Raw genomic sequence first — 14,962 nt, forward strand, 5'->3', positions numbered from 1 at the left:
CCATGAGCTTGCCTCTACCTATTTTGTCCTGAGAACTGGTAGCACTGCAGGTACCAGGTCATGGTCATTCAAATCCTGGGTCCTCTTGGCCACACCTCTTCCTCCTCTGTTCACCTAAAACAATGTTTGGATCTTTTTTTAAAAAAAAAGTCTAGGAAATGAAGGGAGAGAAAAGAAAACAGAGATGTGAATAAAAGCATTCAAACAGGTAAGACTGCGTGGCACAGAGAACTTATCTTTGGGTTAATAGTCTATTAGTTAGCTGATGTGCCACCTAGCTTGATTTTTTCTTTCCTCTACAATCTCACATTAACTTGGTGTTAGTTTCTTTATTTTTAAAATGGTGTTGCTATTCAGTCATATCTGACTGTTCCTGACCCCCTTTAGGGCTTTTTTGGCAAAGACACTGTAGTGGTTTGCCATTTCTTTCTCCAGCTCATTTTACAGATGAGGAAACTGAGGCAAACAGGGTTAAGTGACTTGCCCAGGATCACACAACTTGCAAATAAGTGTCTGAAGCTTTAAAAGGTGTGTGACCAAAATGAATCTCTAACAGACTTTATTGTTCGATGGAACACAGATTCATCACCTCTCATATTAAGTTAGTATCTTTTCCTAAACTCACTTGTAGCCATGTCCTTAATGTCAAGCACCATAATCCCTTCAGATTGTCTTCCTGGTATCATTGGATGATGAAATGAGGATACCGACAGATTTTGACAGGCTTACCAATGAGCTGATCTAATCATGTGAAATGTAATAGAGAAAAATGTAAAATCATACACATCTTTAAAAAATCAACTGTATAAATACAGGATGGGGATATTTGACTAAACAAGATTTTGTGAGAAAAACCTGGGGAATTTAGTGGCCTGTAAGTTCCAAATTACTCAACACTGCCTAGTGGACATCTGGAACTGGCTGTACCATAGTTAAGACATCTCCAAATCAGCTGAAGTCAGAATCTCGCCCACACACACACTCCACACCCACACAAGTTCTCCCTTCTTCTTAATTTCCCTGTTATGGTCAAGAGCCCCAGCATCCTTCCAGTCATCCAGGCTCAAAATCTAGGAGTCATCCTTGACTCTTCACTCTCTGTCAGCCCCATATTGAATCAGTTACCAAGTTCAATTGATTCTACCTTTGTGACATCTCATATATATGTCACCTTCTGGTAGTGGTACTTCTAGTACCTAGCACAGTACCTTATATGTTTTGTTGCTCAGTTGTTTTCACCATGTTTAGCCCTTTGTGACCACATTTGGGATTTTCTTGGCAAAGACACTGAAGTGGTTTGCCATTTTCTTCCCCAGTGGGTCCATTTTGTCAGGCAATCAGAGGTTGAATGACTTGCCCAGGGTCACACAGCTAGGACATGTCTGAAACTGGATTTCAACTTAGGTCTTCCTGACACCTAGCCCAGTGCTCTGTCTACTAAACAACCTAACTGCCCCAGCTTAGACATAGTAGACAATTTTTTTATTGAATCTAATTGAATTGGATTTGAAATAAACTAGAAGTATTAGATAGAAATTACAGGGTAAAATATTTGAGTTCAATATAGACATGGAATGGACTGCTTTAGATTTAGGAGACAGAGTGATTGTAAATTCTGCACGGACTGAAGTACTACTTGCTGGCAATGTGGTATACAGAATTCATGCTTCAGGTTGGCATTATACTTGTTGTTTAGTAAGGTCCAACTCTTCATGATCCCATTTGTGGCTTTCTTGGCAAAGACACTGAAGTGGTTTGACATTTCTCCAACTCATTTTACAGATGAGGAAACTGAGGCAAATTGGGTTAAGTGACTTGCCCAGGGTCATCCAGCTGAGGCCACATTTGAACACATGAATTCCTGTCTCCAGGCCTAGCACTCTATCCATTATGCCACCTAGCTGCCTTCAGGCATTATACTAGATAACCTCTAAGGCTCCACCCAGTTATAAGATTCTGTTATTTTAAGTCATTTTGAAACAAACTTTTCCACTAAAATCCTACTCTTATGCCTCACTGTGGTATGGAAGTGACCCTGGATTCTCAGTGTCTATGGCATGGAGCAAAAGCTCTGGGGGTTTTCAGAAGGCTGGAAAGGCTTTGAAAATGGTCCTGATGATGGATTTTTGTCTGAGGATCTAGCTTAAACTAGTTTGGAAAGGCTCTTTACCAGATTGACCACAGGGTGATTGGTGTTTTGGTCACAACAACCCTATAAAGACCACCTACCAAGCTATCATGGGTTTGCTATCTGTGGTTGGTAGACTTGGCACTTAAATTGACAAAATCACAGTTTCATCTTGAGGTAGAAACAATTTGTAAAGATTAATAGGGTGTGTAAAACATACAGTGTGGTCCTCTATGAGAAGTCAAGATTCTGGAGGGAGGGAGTAAATGCCAATCAACCCAACACCGTGATTCACAATTTGACATCACTTTTGGATCCTTATAATGTAGTAATATGACTCCTCCAATCAATGGTTCATGTCTCCATGAGTGCACATTCCCTTTCTCTCTTCCCAGAGTGCCACATCAACCAAAACCACTGGGGAAGGATCATAACCCTAGTAAGCAATTTAACTGTAACAGATGAAAGGAGAGTAAAGTGCAAATAATAGATGTGTATCTCAGAAATGCAAAATGCCTAAATTCTCCCATTTTTCCCAGCATTTTCAATGTTGTTTCTTTCTATAAACATATTAGGGTTTTCCTGCACTAAAACAAACAAACAAAAAACATTCCCTCCATAGTACAGTGTAAAGAACACTGGATTCATCATCAAAGGACTGTGGTATGAAACCTGGTTCTGTCGATTACTAACTGTGAGAACTTAGGCAAATCACTTAACCAGTCTGGGCCTGCTTCCCAACTTGTAGAATGTAGACTTTGTATTATATGACTTCTAATATCTCTTGTAGCTCTAAATCTATCATCTTAAGATATCATTCTCTCTTCCCCTTACAATCAATCTTCTCTATACTCATGACCTCAATTTCCTTGGGACTCATTTCTTATCTACTCTCTACTGGGATAATTGAAAATGTCTGAGAGACAGGGTTTCTGGGTAAATGATAATTAATTTTATTAACTACCTCTAGAAAGCAGTCAACAAAATAGCTCTTATTCCCCCTCAGTGAACAAAGATACCAAGACTGTTGAGCCTTCAATATTTATAAAGATTTTTGAAAAGGATGTACCTGAGGATGGAAATCAGCTCTGATTGGTCAACAAGTAACAAGAGAATAAATATTATAATGAGAGGTGGGCTTCTTCTAGTGAGCAGTCTTAGGGTCCAGAACACTGAGCACCCAAATCTAGGTTAAAGAGACTTATCAATATCCATATCACCCATCTGATAGAAAGGAGAATCCACATCTTCCCCGACCAGACTGAGTAAACACAGTAAGCAAGAATCCACCCATTCACCTACATTTAGAATTTCTTTACCTTCTTTGATTAGATCTTATCCTTCCTGGCTGGGTAAGTCTTGCCCAAGATTTCCCAAAATGGTTAATTTCTAGATGAGGAAGTAGAAAACCCTTTAGTCCTAATTCAATCAATGGTTATTAATATATGAAAGAATTTTTCTCACTGTATGGCTTCTATCTCTATCACCCTTCTGAAACTATGATTTTGTAAGTTTCTCATGACCTTTTTTTTAAATCACCAAATCACTTTAAGTCATTGATAAATTTTTATGCTGTTTCAGTTCTTTGCACAATTTGACACTGTTAACTTCTTGAAATTTTTTTCCCCTCAGTTTCTTCTCTACTGTGCTGTCTTGGCTCACCTTCTACCTCTCTGACTAGTCTTTTGATAGGTTTTCACCCTCCTCCCAGTTCCTGAATATGGGCATCCACCTAGGCTCCATCCACCTAGGCTCTATGTCCCTACATTCTCTCCTTTGATGATGTAATCCACTCCTATTGCTTTAACAATCACCTCCATATGGAAGATTACAAATCAATATCTCCAGGCTTGACCTTTCTTCTGAGCACGATTCTCATGTTTCCAATAGTCTGTTAGACATTTAAGTCCAGGTATTCCACAGGAACATTGAATTCATGTGGATGTGAATGAAGCTCATTATTCCCCCAAATTCTGCCTTATATTTAACTCCTCTTAATTTTCTTATTTCTATAAGAGGCATTACCATTCTTCCAAGCATTCAGCCTCTAATACTTGGAATGGTCTTTGATTTTTCCTTTCCCAGTCCACCTCCCCTGTTCAATCTATTGCCAAGTCCTATTGATTTTTTCTTCAAAATATTTCCTGTATTCATACTTTCCTTTCTACTTCGGCTATGATTGCCCTAGTTCAGGCTCTTCTTAACTGAATATTAAAATAACCTCCTAATTAGTATCCTTCCCATGAGTGTCTCTCCCCTCCACATTTCTGCCAGATAAAGCTTCCAAACATTTGACTTGGATGATCTTACTGCCCTGCTCAAAAAACTGCAGTGACTCCCCATTTCTTACTGGATAAAGTAGAAACTCCTCAGCTTTCCAATCAAGGCCCTCCATAATCTAGTTCCAGCCTAATTTTCTAGATTTTAGACCCACTACTGCCTATTTAATCTCTTTATGTCAGTCTATGAGAGAATGACCCTCCTCTTATTCTTTTAGAAACTGGGTCTCCCTGTCACTCTGAGACCGGAAGAACATCAGTCACTCACAGGCTGATCCCACTCTGATCTGCCTGGATGAACTTCTCTCCCAGGAAACCTGCCTCTCCCACACTTATACTAAGTGAATGACAGTGAATAATATTATTAATTAATAACAATAATCCTCCAGCTATGGGATAGTCATTACTTTCTGAGGCAGCCATTTTCACTTTCAGAGACCTCCAATTACTAGAAAGGTTTTCCTTATATGGAAGCGTAATCTGCCTCCTCGTAACTTCTCATTCACAGCTCTTGTTCCTGCTTGAATTCAAGACAAATCTGATTCTTCTTCTATAGGATATCTCTTCAAATGCTTGAGATGAATCACAATCTCCCACCTACTCCTACCTTTAGTAATCTCTAATCCAGGCTAAATATCCCCAATTTTTTTCAGTAGATTTCAATTGCCTGTTAGTGAGCTTTTCCATTGGTGGTTGGAGTAGGGAGAGCAGCAGAGACCTGGAATCAAACAGAAGTGCCTGTAATCCTTCATAGAGATCCTTCACTCCATTCACCTGCTGGGTTTCATCCCAGAAGTGGTTACAGACTGGTTGCTGCACGGCTGATGTGTAAGTACTTTGGGAGTAACTCTCAAGCCTTTCACAACCCAATTGTAACCAATCTTTCCAACTTAATTGGAATCATTGTTTGGTTCAATCCAAGCTGGCCTTCTTGCTGGCACACACACATACGCGCACGCGTGTGCACACACACACATACACACACACACACACATACTATATCATCTCGAAGATTCAAATAAGTTGTGCCCATCTCTATACTTCCTTCCTCACCACTACCATTTATAATCCCTAGTATCCCTTAAAACTAAGTTTGATGTGTCTTTCTACATAGGGTCTTTCCTGATCACCCACTTTTTAGTGCATTGTCCAAAGAAATTTGAATTTTATTTCTTTTTCCTTTTGCTGGAGCAGTGGGTGGGGGTTGAGACTAGGTCTCCCTATATTGTCCAGCCTGGAAGTACAGGGGCCACTTAGGATTAGAAGGAAGAACTAGGCACCTTTTCAAACATATAAAGGTTTGGAACAGATGGGGGGGGGAGGGAGTTGTATAAGCAGTTAGCATGCTTTAAGACTACCAAGAAGCATACAGTTATCCTTTCCACATCATGGAGTTTAGGGGAATGGAGCTCCTCAAATATGGAAAATCCGCATAAAATTTTTTGGCTCTCCCTTCAAACTAGAGAAGTCTGAATTTTTTTCTTTTACTTTTATGGAGTGTCTACAGTATGCTATTATAAAATTTTAGTTGATATTATATAATACTATACATATATTTTATGCATTTCTGAATTTCTACACTTTTTCTGTGTCATCTGCTGGCCTTTGTGTGTCACCTGTGGCTTACACAAAACTTCTCCAAAATTCCCATTTAATTTCTTATACTGACACCCAATATACAGAAACTGCAATGGGATAAGTCTCAATATGGAAAGGATAACTGTACTTCATCAGCCACCTCCAGACCTCCCCTCCTTCCCAACAATCGCGTTGTCAGGAATTTCCCACATACAGACATACTTCCCTTGTCTGTACCTGGCCTCTCAGTATTTGATAGTATACTATTTTACTAATTTTGTTGTTGCTGTTCAGTTGTTTCAGACATGTCCAATTCTTCGTGACCCTGTTTGGGGTTTTCTTGGCAAAATACTGGGGTGTTTTGCCATTTCCTTCTCTGGCTCATTATCAGATGAGGAAACTGAGGCAAACAGTATGAAGTGACTTGCCCAGGGTCACACAGCTAATAAGCATCAGAGGCCAGATTTGAACTCAGGAATTCCTGATCCCAAATTCAGTACCTCATTTACTGAGCTACCTATCTGCCAAATATTCACATACGTATGATGATTAGCTGGTCAAAAGTTGAGGTGACCTGACATCCATATACTTCAAGGAATCCATAGACAGATTTCAGGGAGGGGTCTATACATTTAGATTGGAAAAGTATTTTGATTGTTGTTTTTTAATATATTTGGTTTCCTTTGCTATACTATGCATTTTAGTTTATGCATCTGAAAACATTATTCTGAGAAGGGGTCCCTAGGCTTCACCAGCCTGCCCGAGGGGTCTATGATACCCACAACATTTAAGAACCTCTAGGTTAAGACTAGTATTTTGTAGTATCAAGGATCTTGAGTTGGAAGTTTAGAAGCCATATTATCTAACCCCCTAATTTTATGCTTGAGGAAACTGAGACTCAGAGAATTGCCCAAGGTCTCAGGGTTTGAACCCAAGTTCCTGTTTACAGCTTCCTCCTGCTTTTCTTCATCCAGCTATCTTAAGGTGGAGAAAGCTACTCCTTGTAGGAGACAGGGCTCTAAAGACAGCCTTATTTTCACAACGAACCCTTTCCTTGCCCCTGGAGGCTGGGTTCCTAATAGTGGCCCCCCTGAATGGATCAGAGAAAAATCTCTAGTTTGAGAAGGAAGATGATTCACAGCACATACTAGAAAACCAAACATTTCCTTTCACTTGAGTCTTTTGAAAATGTGAAGAGGCTAATGGGAATTCTGTGCAGGCATGTGCAGGCCAGCTCTGGGAAAGGCTTCCCCTCTCTGGGCACTCTTTAGCTGAAGCCAAATGCCATTCAAATCACCAGGGAATGTTCACATTCAAAGGCCCCCCCGGATGTCAGACACATTCCAGCTGCAAGGGAAATGCACTTAGTTCCTCCAGTGCCAAATGTGGCCTTAACTCTGGCTGCCCTAATTGATTCAGGGATATATGAGAGCTGGCCAGGGAGCTGCAGACCTTTGTTGCTATTGAAGTCAGGGAGTGGGTTTGAAGGGTTGGCAGGTGGAGTAAATGTTGATTTCTGTCTTTACTCACCAATGGTTTTCTCATCTGTCATCCTCTTCCCTTTAGCTACTGAAAAAAATGAAACATTCAATAGCCAAAAAAAAAATCCCATGGTCTTTTATTGGTGGGTATGGGAGTCACATTGTTATTTCAAGTTTTAAATGCCCATGCCTTGGCTCCTCAATTAGACATAAGCAGCTGGAAGAGGCTCTTTTTCATCTGTGATGCGTTTCCTTGTCCCTCAGTGTTTGTTTCATCTGTTGCCTTAAATTTAGTTGATGTTCAGCAAGTATTTATTGGATTTTGAACTAAACCTAACTGTCACATTTCTGCAAAAGTAGTAAAACTCTATTGTTTTGAATTTGCTATAGCATATTCTTACATTCCTTCTGTAGGAGGTCCTTTCCATTTTTAACACTTTCCATAAATTTCTAGAGAAAGCCCTGGACTATGAGCTCCATGATCAAGATTGACTTTACATGAAAGTAAAATAGATAATCACCAGTGTAGGCATCATTTAAGGGCATTTAAGGCATCATTTTCCCCATCATCATTCTCAGTCAAAGTGTACTAGACATTGACATAATCATGGTGAAAGGGAGTGGAGGGGAAAGTAAAAATATAATTTTGGAGGCAGGAAGGAATTTTCTCAGACCCTCTGAAATCACACCATGTACAACAACCTGAGTTCACTTCCATCAAAGGCTGGTCTTTCCCCTATACTAAAGACCAATTTTGACCATCAACAGTATGTGAGAAGTGTAAACATGAATTTCTTACAAGGGAAGTTTCTCCCCAGAGCCGATATACTAACAAAGAGTAACTAACTTAACCAAGTAGTTGTGACCACATCCCTGTGGCCTTTGATGATGTTTGCTGCTGAGTTTCACTTTCCATCTGGCTTTCCATCCCCAGGGCTTTCTGGCTTGTGCCACTGAGAAAGGCCAGGTGGTAGGGTTTGGGGATCTGTCTGTCATCTGCTCAGATACTGGGACGAGCTCTGGTGGGGAGAGAGAATGGGATACAGTGAAACAAGAGTCAGAGGCAGCTGGGGTGGGCAGCAAGGGGAATTCCACTCATTCCTGGAGAGCTCTTCTGTAAATCCTCACCAACACCTGGTCTCCTACTCTCTCAGGATTGGCCACCTGAGGGAGGTTAGGGAGACCACAAGGAAAGATGAGAATCCATTCAGGTGAGGATATATCTACTGGACACTTCCCAAAGTATCCCATTTCCTGTTGCTGATGAGAGTAGCCAATGACCTAGGGGGCCCCTAATTTTGAATGAGGGTGGGACAATGTACCAAAGGGTGTTTTTCCAAATGTTAGCTAGTACTATCTTTTATCATTTTGGAAATATGTTTATAATTAGATGAGAAATTAATTCTGTTGATTTAGTTATTTGAATGGCACACTGGACTAGGAGATAGAGGGCTTGAGTTCTGTTCCAAGATCCCCCATCATCTATTAATGTGATCTTGAGCACCCCTCTAATACTTCTGGGCCTCAGTTTCTACAAAATGTCTATAAAATGAGATTGGTTGAAGTAAGCATATGAAGATAGTGTTAGAGAGCTCCTGTTCTCTATGGCTTCAATTCTTTGGACTCAAGATTTCCTAAAGTAGAGCAAGTATAAAGAGACTATGGCAAGAAGTAACTGTGGAAGCAGTTATTGACCTCCTTCTTCCTCTTCTCCACCCCCAAAAGTATTTTGGAACTAGTTTTAATGAAATTCTTTGCATTTTAAGTGTGGAATGTTGTCCAGGAAAGATGCTTTGTTCACCTGTCCTATAGGATCAAATCCCCATCTTTCAGCCACAGAGGAATTTAGACTCCTGCATTTTTTTTCCAGACTTTGTTTGGCTGAAGTTTCGATGCCTGTATGCCATCATCCCAAGAACACAGACTTCCTTGTTTCTAACCTCTCTTCTGTCAACTAGGCATAGTTGAGTACATTATCACATTTGATCCTTAAAACAACCATGGGAATTAGGTACTATTATCTCTATCATCCCTATTTTGCAGATGAGGAAACTGTGGCACAGAGTGGTTCAGTGACTTGCCTAGCATCACACAGCTCTCTGAGGCAGAATTCAAACTCAATGCTTCCTAACTCCAAATTCAACAGTCTTCACTTCATGACCTTGCTGCCTATACAAAGAGTTACAGATGAGATTCTCGTAGCCAGAGCCAGCCTTCAGGGAAAAATGTGAAGACAGGAAGATGATTCTTGACACCCACAGATTTCACATTCTGTATGCTTTGCCTCTCGGATTAATGATCCTTCTTCACTCCCAGGGGCCCACTGCCCCCATGCTACCCGGCCGATATTGTTGTTCCTCTATAACCCTAACCCCAATTTCTTTAACCAAACTTATCTGTAAGTGTAAATAACTGATAACAGCTTAGAATTTTGTGTTAGAAGGGGCCAAAGGCTTAAACTAAAGAGATAAAGTTCTGGTGGTTGAATTTCTGTCATGAGCCTGATGAAGAAGATTCTAAGGATCAAATACTTTTGGAATCACATCAGTATATGGGCCTCTTCCATCAGCACTGAATTTTCACGCTATCCATAGAAGGAACAAAGAAGTCTACAGGTCACCTGTTGAGGAGGAAAGGTAAGTGGCATCTCTAATTAATTCAGCAAGTATTCTTGAAGTACCTACTATGTGTCAAGCGCTATACTTAGTGCTAACTGAGAAAAAGACAAAAAGCAAGCAGTACCTCCAGAAAGCATTCCACTAAGAGAAAACATCGCTTACAAAGATAAGCAAATACAAAGTAAGGGGGGAGGCGTGGGAGGCAGCATTACCAAGGTAGGGAGAGAGAATAATGGTGTTTAAGAATGACCTCAGGTAAGAGGGATTCCCCAGAAGTCAGAGTGAGGAAAAATTAGAAATGAAAGGCCATCGGTTCTCCCAACAACCAGTCTAGGGCACTATTCTGTGTAGCTAGATAGCATGGTGGATGGAGCTCCTGGTCTGAAGTCAAGAAGCCAAGAATTCAAATCTGACCTCAGATACTTACTAGCTTGGTGACCCTGGGCAAGTCACTTAACCATGTCTGCCTCAGTTTCCTCATCTGTAAAATGAGCTGGGGGGAGGAAATGGCAAACCACTCCAGTATCTTTGCCAAGAAAACCCCAAATGGGGTCATGAAGAATCATACATGACTGAAATGACTAAACAACAACAAATTCTCTGTTTCAGGACCCTGAAGCTTCAGCTGAAACTGCTTCACAAAAATTTGTAAAAGAGAATATCTCCCTCTTACCTCTGTCTTTCCCCTTTAGCGATACTGCCTTCCCTCTGAAGTACTCACTATCCTCATTTTCTCCCCCACATCAAATCTGTTCCCAGGAAAGGCCCCGAAAATCATAGCTTAAATGGTGACCTCTCCCCAAACAAGATATTTGCATTGTCCAAGTCTTCAGTTAAAGGGATAAAGCTCCAATTATGGAAAGTTTGGCATCCAACCAGGGATGGGCAAGGTAATTGTGAATGGGATAAGTCTTTTTGACCCTAAAGCCGTGCCGATGTAGTCTCTAGCTGCTTCAGAGAATCATGAGGCCAGGCTAGGCCCGATTCCAGGACTGACCGCAGAAGCACATCAAAGAATCCATTGGGAGTGAATGGGTGTGGGGAGGCGGGGCAGAGGGGCAGGAGTTTGAAGATGCCAAGCCTCGGAGCTGTCAGTGCAGGCAAAGAGGGGATGGTGCGTTTTGAATAAGAATTTCTGTTTATTTGCTTGGTATTTGGAAACCTGGCATCTTTGAAGCTGGGGACGTCAGTGATTGCTCCTAATCCTCCCCGGCAGGCAAGCCTGCCGTGTGGTCGCTGCCCTCTAGAAGCTCTACCAAGGAGGCACGAGGTCTGGATCCAATAGGCTGGTCTTGTGCTTAAAAAAAAATTTTTTAAACAGTCCCAAGTGTCAGTGGAATACTGACTCTTGCTAAGGAGTTCTAAGAAGAACAAAAGCCAACCCGTGTAATTGTACATTTTGTGCGTTCAGGGTGCTTCTATTCAATTTAAGTCAGTAAACGTTAATTCAGTGCTTACTATGTTCAACGCATTATGCTAGATGCTAAAGATACAAAGACAACAACAAAACTGTCCCTGTCCCCAAGGAGCTTATTTTCTCCCATGGAGTGCAATTTATAATCTATACACAAGCAAAAATAGCAGCCAATGTTGATAAAACATTTTTCAAGAGCATTATATGCATGACATCATTTGACCTTCATAGCAATCTTGTGAAACAGGTGCTACTATCATCCTCATTTTACAGAGGAGGAAACTGAAGTTGATCAAGTTAAGTGACTTGCTCAGAGTCATACAGCTATAAGTGTTTGAGAATGGATTTACCGTGCCTCTCATCCTCTGAGGAAAGTAAACACAAAACATAGATGAAGTAGTACAAAGGAGACAATATCTAATAATTAGGAGGGGTGTTAAGGTGGGAGCTGGTCAGGAAAGAGGTTCTGAAAGAGGAGGCACCTGAGTTATGCTTTGAAGGCAACTAAGGATTTTATTTCAGGGCGGGGGGAGCGGGGAGAACATTCTACACATGGCACATTATTTTTGCATAGACTAGAAATAATGTCTTGGCAGAAAGTTGCCCCAGAGAGAGTAGAGTGGTGTGGTAGACGGAGCCTTGGATTCAGTCAATAATTCTGTGTTCTGAGCCTGGGTCAGGAACTAGATACTTATGTGACTCTCCTGCAGGTCACTTCACATGTCTGGGTTTATTCCCCACTTCAGTCAAATCAGGATAATAGATTCCTGCTTCTACCTAGCCATGGGATTTGTTTCAATGATCTAATGAGATAATGTGCATCCCTCTGGACATTTAAAGTGTTATAAACAAGTGAAGGATTAAATATCCAGATGAGTAAGACACTAAAGCAGTAACAGGAGTGTCCCACTGAACTCATTCTTTACTATCGAACAGCAAGGATTTTATTCTTTTTAATGATGAAGCAAACTGGAGCCAAATCTGACATTCAAACGTAAATATCCCAATAACTGATCTAACCAATAGTGAGGTTCCTATGATAAATTTCTCCTAACATTTTGCCTGGATTTTTCCCTTAAATGTAGAGTACTTCCTTTTGTATCTTAGCTCTCTATGTACATGTCTCACCCACCCCTGCTTCTCAATTAAGTGTAAACTAGTAGGGAATAGTATCTGGGTCTTACCTTTCTTTGTCCAGCACCCAGGACAACTTTTAACAAATATGGCGGCTAGATGGCTCAGTGGAGGGAGCACTGGGCTTCGAATCAAAAAGACTCATCTTCATGAGTTTAAATGCAGCCTCAGATACTCACTAACTTTGTAACCCTATGCAAGTCACTTAACCCTGTTTGCCTCAGTTCCTTTTTTGTGGGGAGAAAAAACTGGTGAAGGAAATGGCAAATCACTCCAATACCTTTGCCAAGGCAATCCTAAATGAGGTCACTAAAAGTGAGACAAGACTGAAAAACAACTAAACAACAATAATTGAATGTACAGCACAGCTGTAGCTCAAACCACGGGAAATTGTTGAGTTGCAAACTATTCTATGTCTAAAAATTACATGGTAAATCACTATTGATTAGAGAAATGCAAATCAAAACAACTCTGACATACCACATCACACCTGTCAGATCAGCTAACATAACAACAGGAAAATTATAAATGCTAGATATGTTAGACAAGTGGGACACTAATGTATTGTTGGCGGAGTTGTGAACTGATCCAATGATTTTGGAGAACAGTTTGGAACTGTGCTCAAAGGGCTATAAAAATGTGCATACACTTTGACCCAGCAATATCACTTCTAGGGCTGTTTCCCAAAGAGATCATACACATGGGGAAAAGGACCCAATTGCACAAAAATATTTAAAGCATCTCTTTTTGTGGTGGCAAAAAATTGGAAACTGAGGGAATGCCAATCAACTGGGGAATGGCTGAACAAGTTGTGATATATGAATGTCATGGAATACTGTTGTGCTATAAGAAATGATGAGCAGACAGACTTCAGGAAAACCTGGAAAGATTTATATGAACTGATGCTAAGTGAAGGGAGCAGAACCAGAAGAACATTGTACACAGTTACAGTCACATTTTGGGACAACTAAGTTTGATAGACTTGGCTCTTCTCAGCAATGCAAGGTTCTAAGACAACTCCAAAAGACTCATGATAGAAAATGCTATCTACATTCAGAGCAAGAATTACGGGGTCTGAATGAAGATCAAAGCATACTATTTGCTCTCCTCTTTTTTGTTTTGTTTCTTTTTTCTCGTTCATTCTATTGGTTCTAATTCTTCTTTGCAACATGACTAACGTGAAAATATATTTAATGTAAATGTATATGTAGAGCCTATATCAGATTGCATGCTATCTTGGGGAGAGGGGGGAAGAAAGGAGGGATGGAAAGAAATTTTGGAACTCAAAAGTTTGTGGAACTGAATGTTGTAAACTAAAAATAAATAAATTTAAAAATAATTATATACTTACTGATGACTAAATCAATCTCCCAGTTTATAGTTATCATGCTTATTAGAGTTTCAGCTTCTGGCCCTTGCTTTTCTTTGGGAGTCCAGGCCCTTCTATCCCACCAAATACATTGCCAGCCACCACAAAGCAACCCTTCTAGAATAATTAGGAACAGAGAGTGGCTTTAATGAAGATCTTTAACTGAGCCCACTGTCCATCAGCTCCAATTAACTCAGCAGTAGAGCTGATGAAATGCTACAGCCATCAACTCTTTGGGTTTTTTCCCCTTTACATAAAAGGTGAAATCTCTCCCTTTGCATTTGTCACTGAGGCTAAGGTTTTGGAGTACAAGAATAATTAGAATGGGGAGGGAAAAGACCCATGAGGAAACCCTGCCTACATTCTGAGAGTGATGTGAAAAGCTTACTGAATATCGCTGAGTAACTACAGCAGGAAAATCCCAAATAGGGAGGGGTAAAACTGAATTCCTTTTTTTCCCCAGAATTGAACAAATTAGGGCTGAAACTATGATCTATGGTTTGAATGTATTCTTCTAATTTTATTATCGTATTTTAAAACCATGGTCCATTTTCCACAATGGCAAGATGATTGAAACTGACTGGATAAGAAAAGATTCTGAAATGATTTTTTAACATTGTAGAACTGTGACCTATGCTTGCACCTTACTCTCTTTGCACATGTAGGGCACTATGAGTGTGGAATATTGTATATACTACAGATACAGTTGATGTGTTGGTTTTGCTGAATACTTTTTTGCTTTCATTTTTAATATTTGTTTCAAAGGATGCCTCTATGGGTAAAATAAGGACAGAAATACTCAGAAATAAATGGAAGATAAATATAAAAGAAATCAATTAAAAAGTAAGAATTTTTAGAAGAGATAATAGATTCACAAAAAAAAAAATGTTTAGGAACAGAAAAGAAACTCAGAATCCTGCTAGAGGCTTCCAGTCTAAGTCAGTTGACAAGTGAGCTTAAT

The sequence above is a fragment of the Notamacropus eugenii genome, chromosome 5, assembly GCF_028372415.1.
Source record: "Notamacropus eugenii isolate mMacEug1 chromosome 5, mMacEug1.pri_v2, whole genome shotgun sequence".
Lineage (NCBI taxonomy): Eukaryota > Metazoa > Chordata > Mammalia > Diprotodontia > Macropodidae > Notamacropus > Notamacropus eugenii.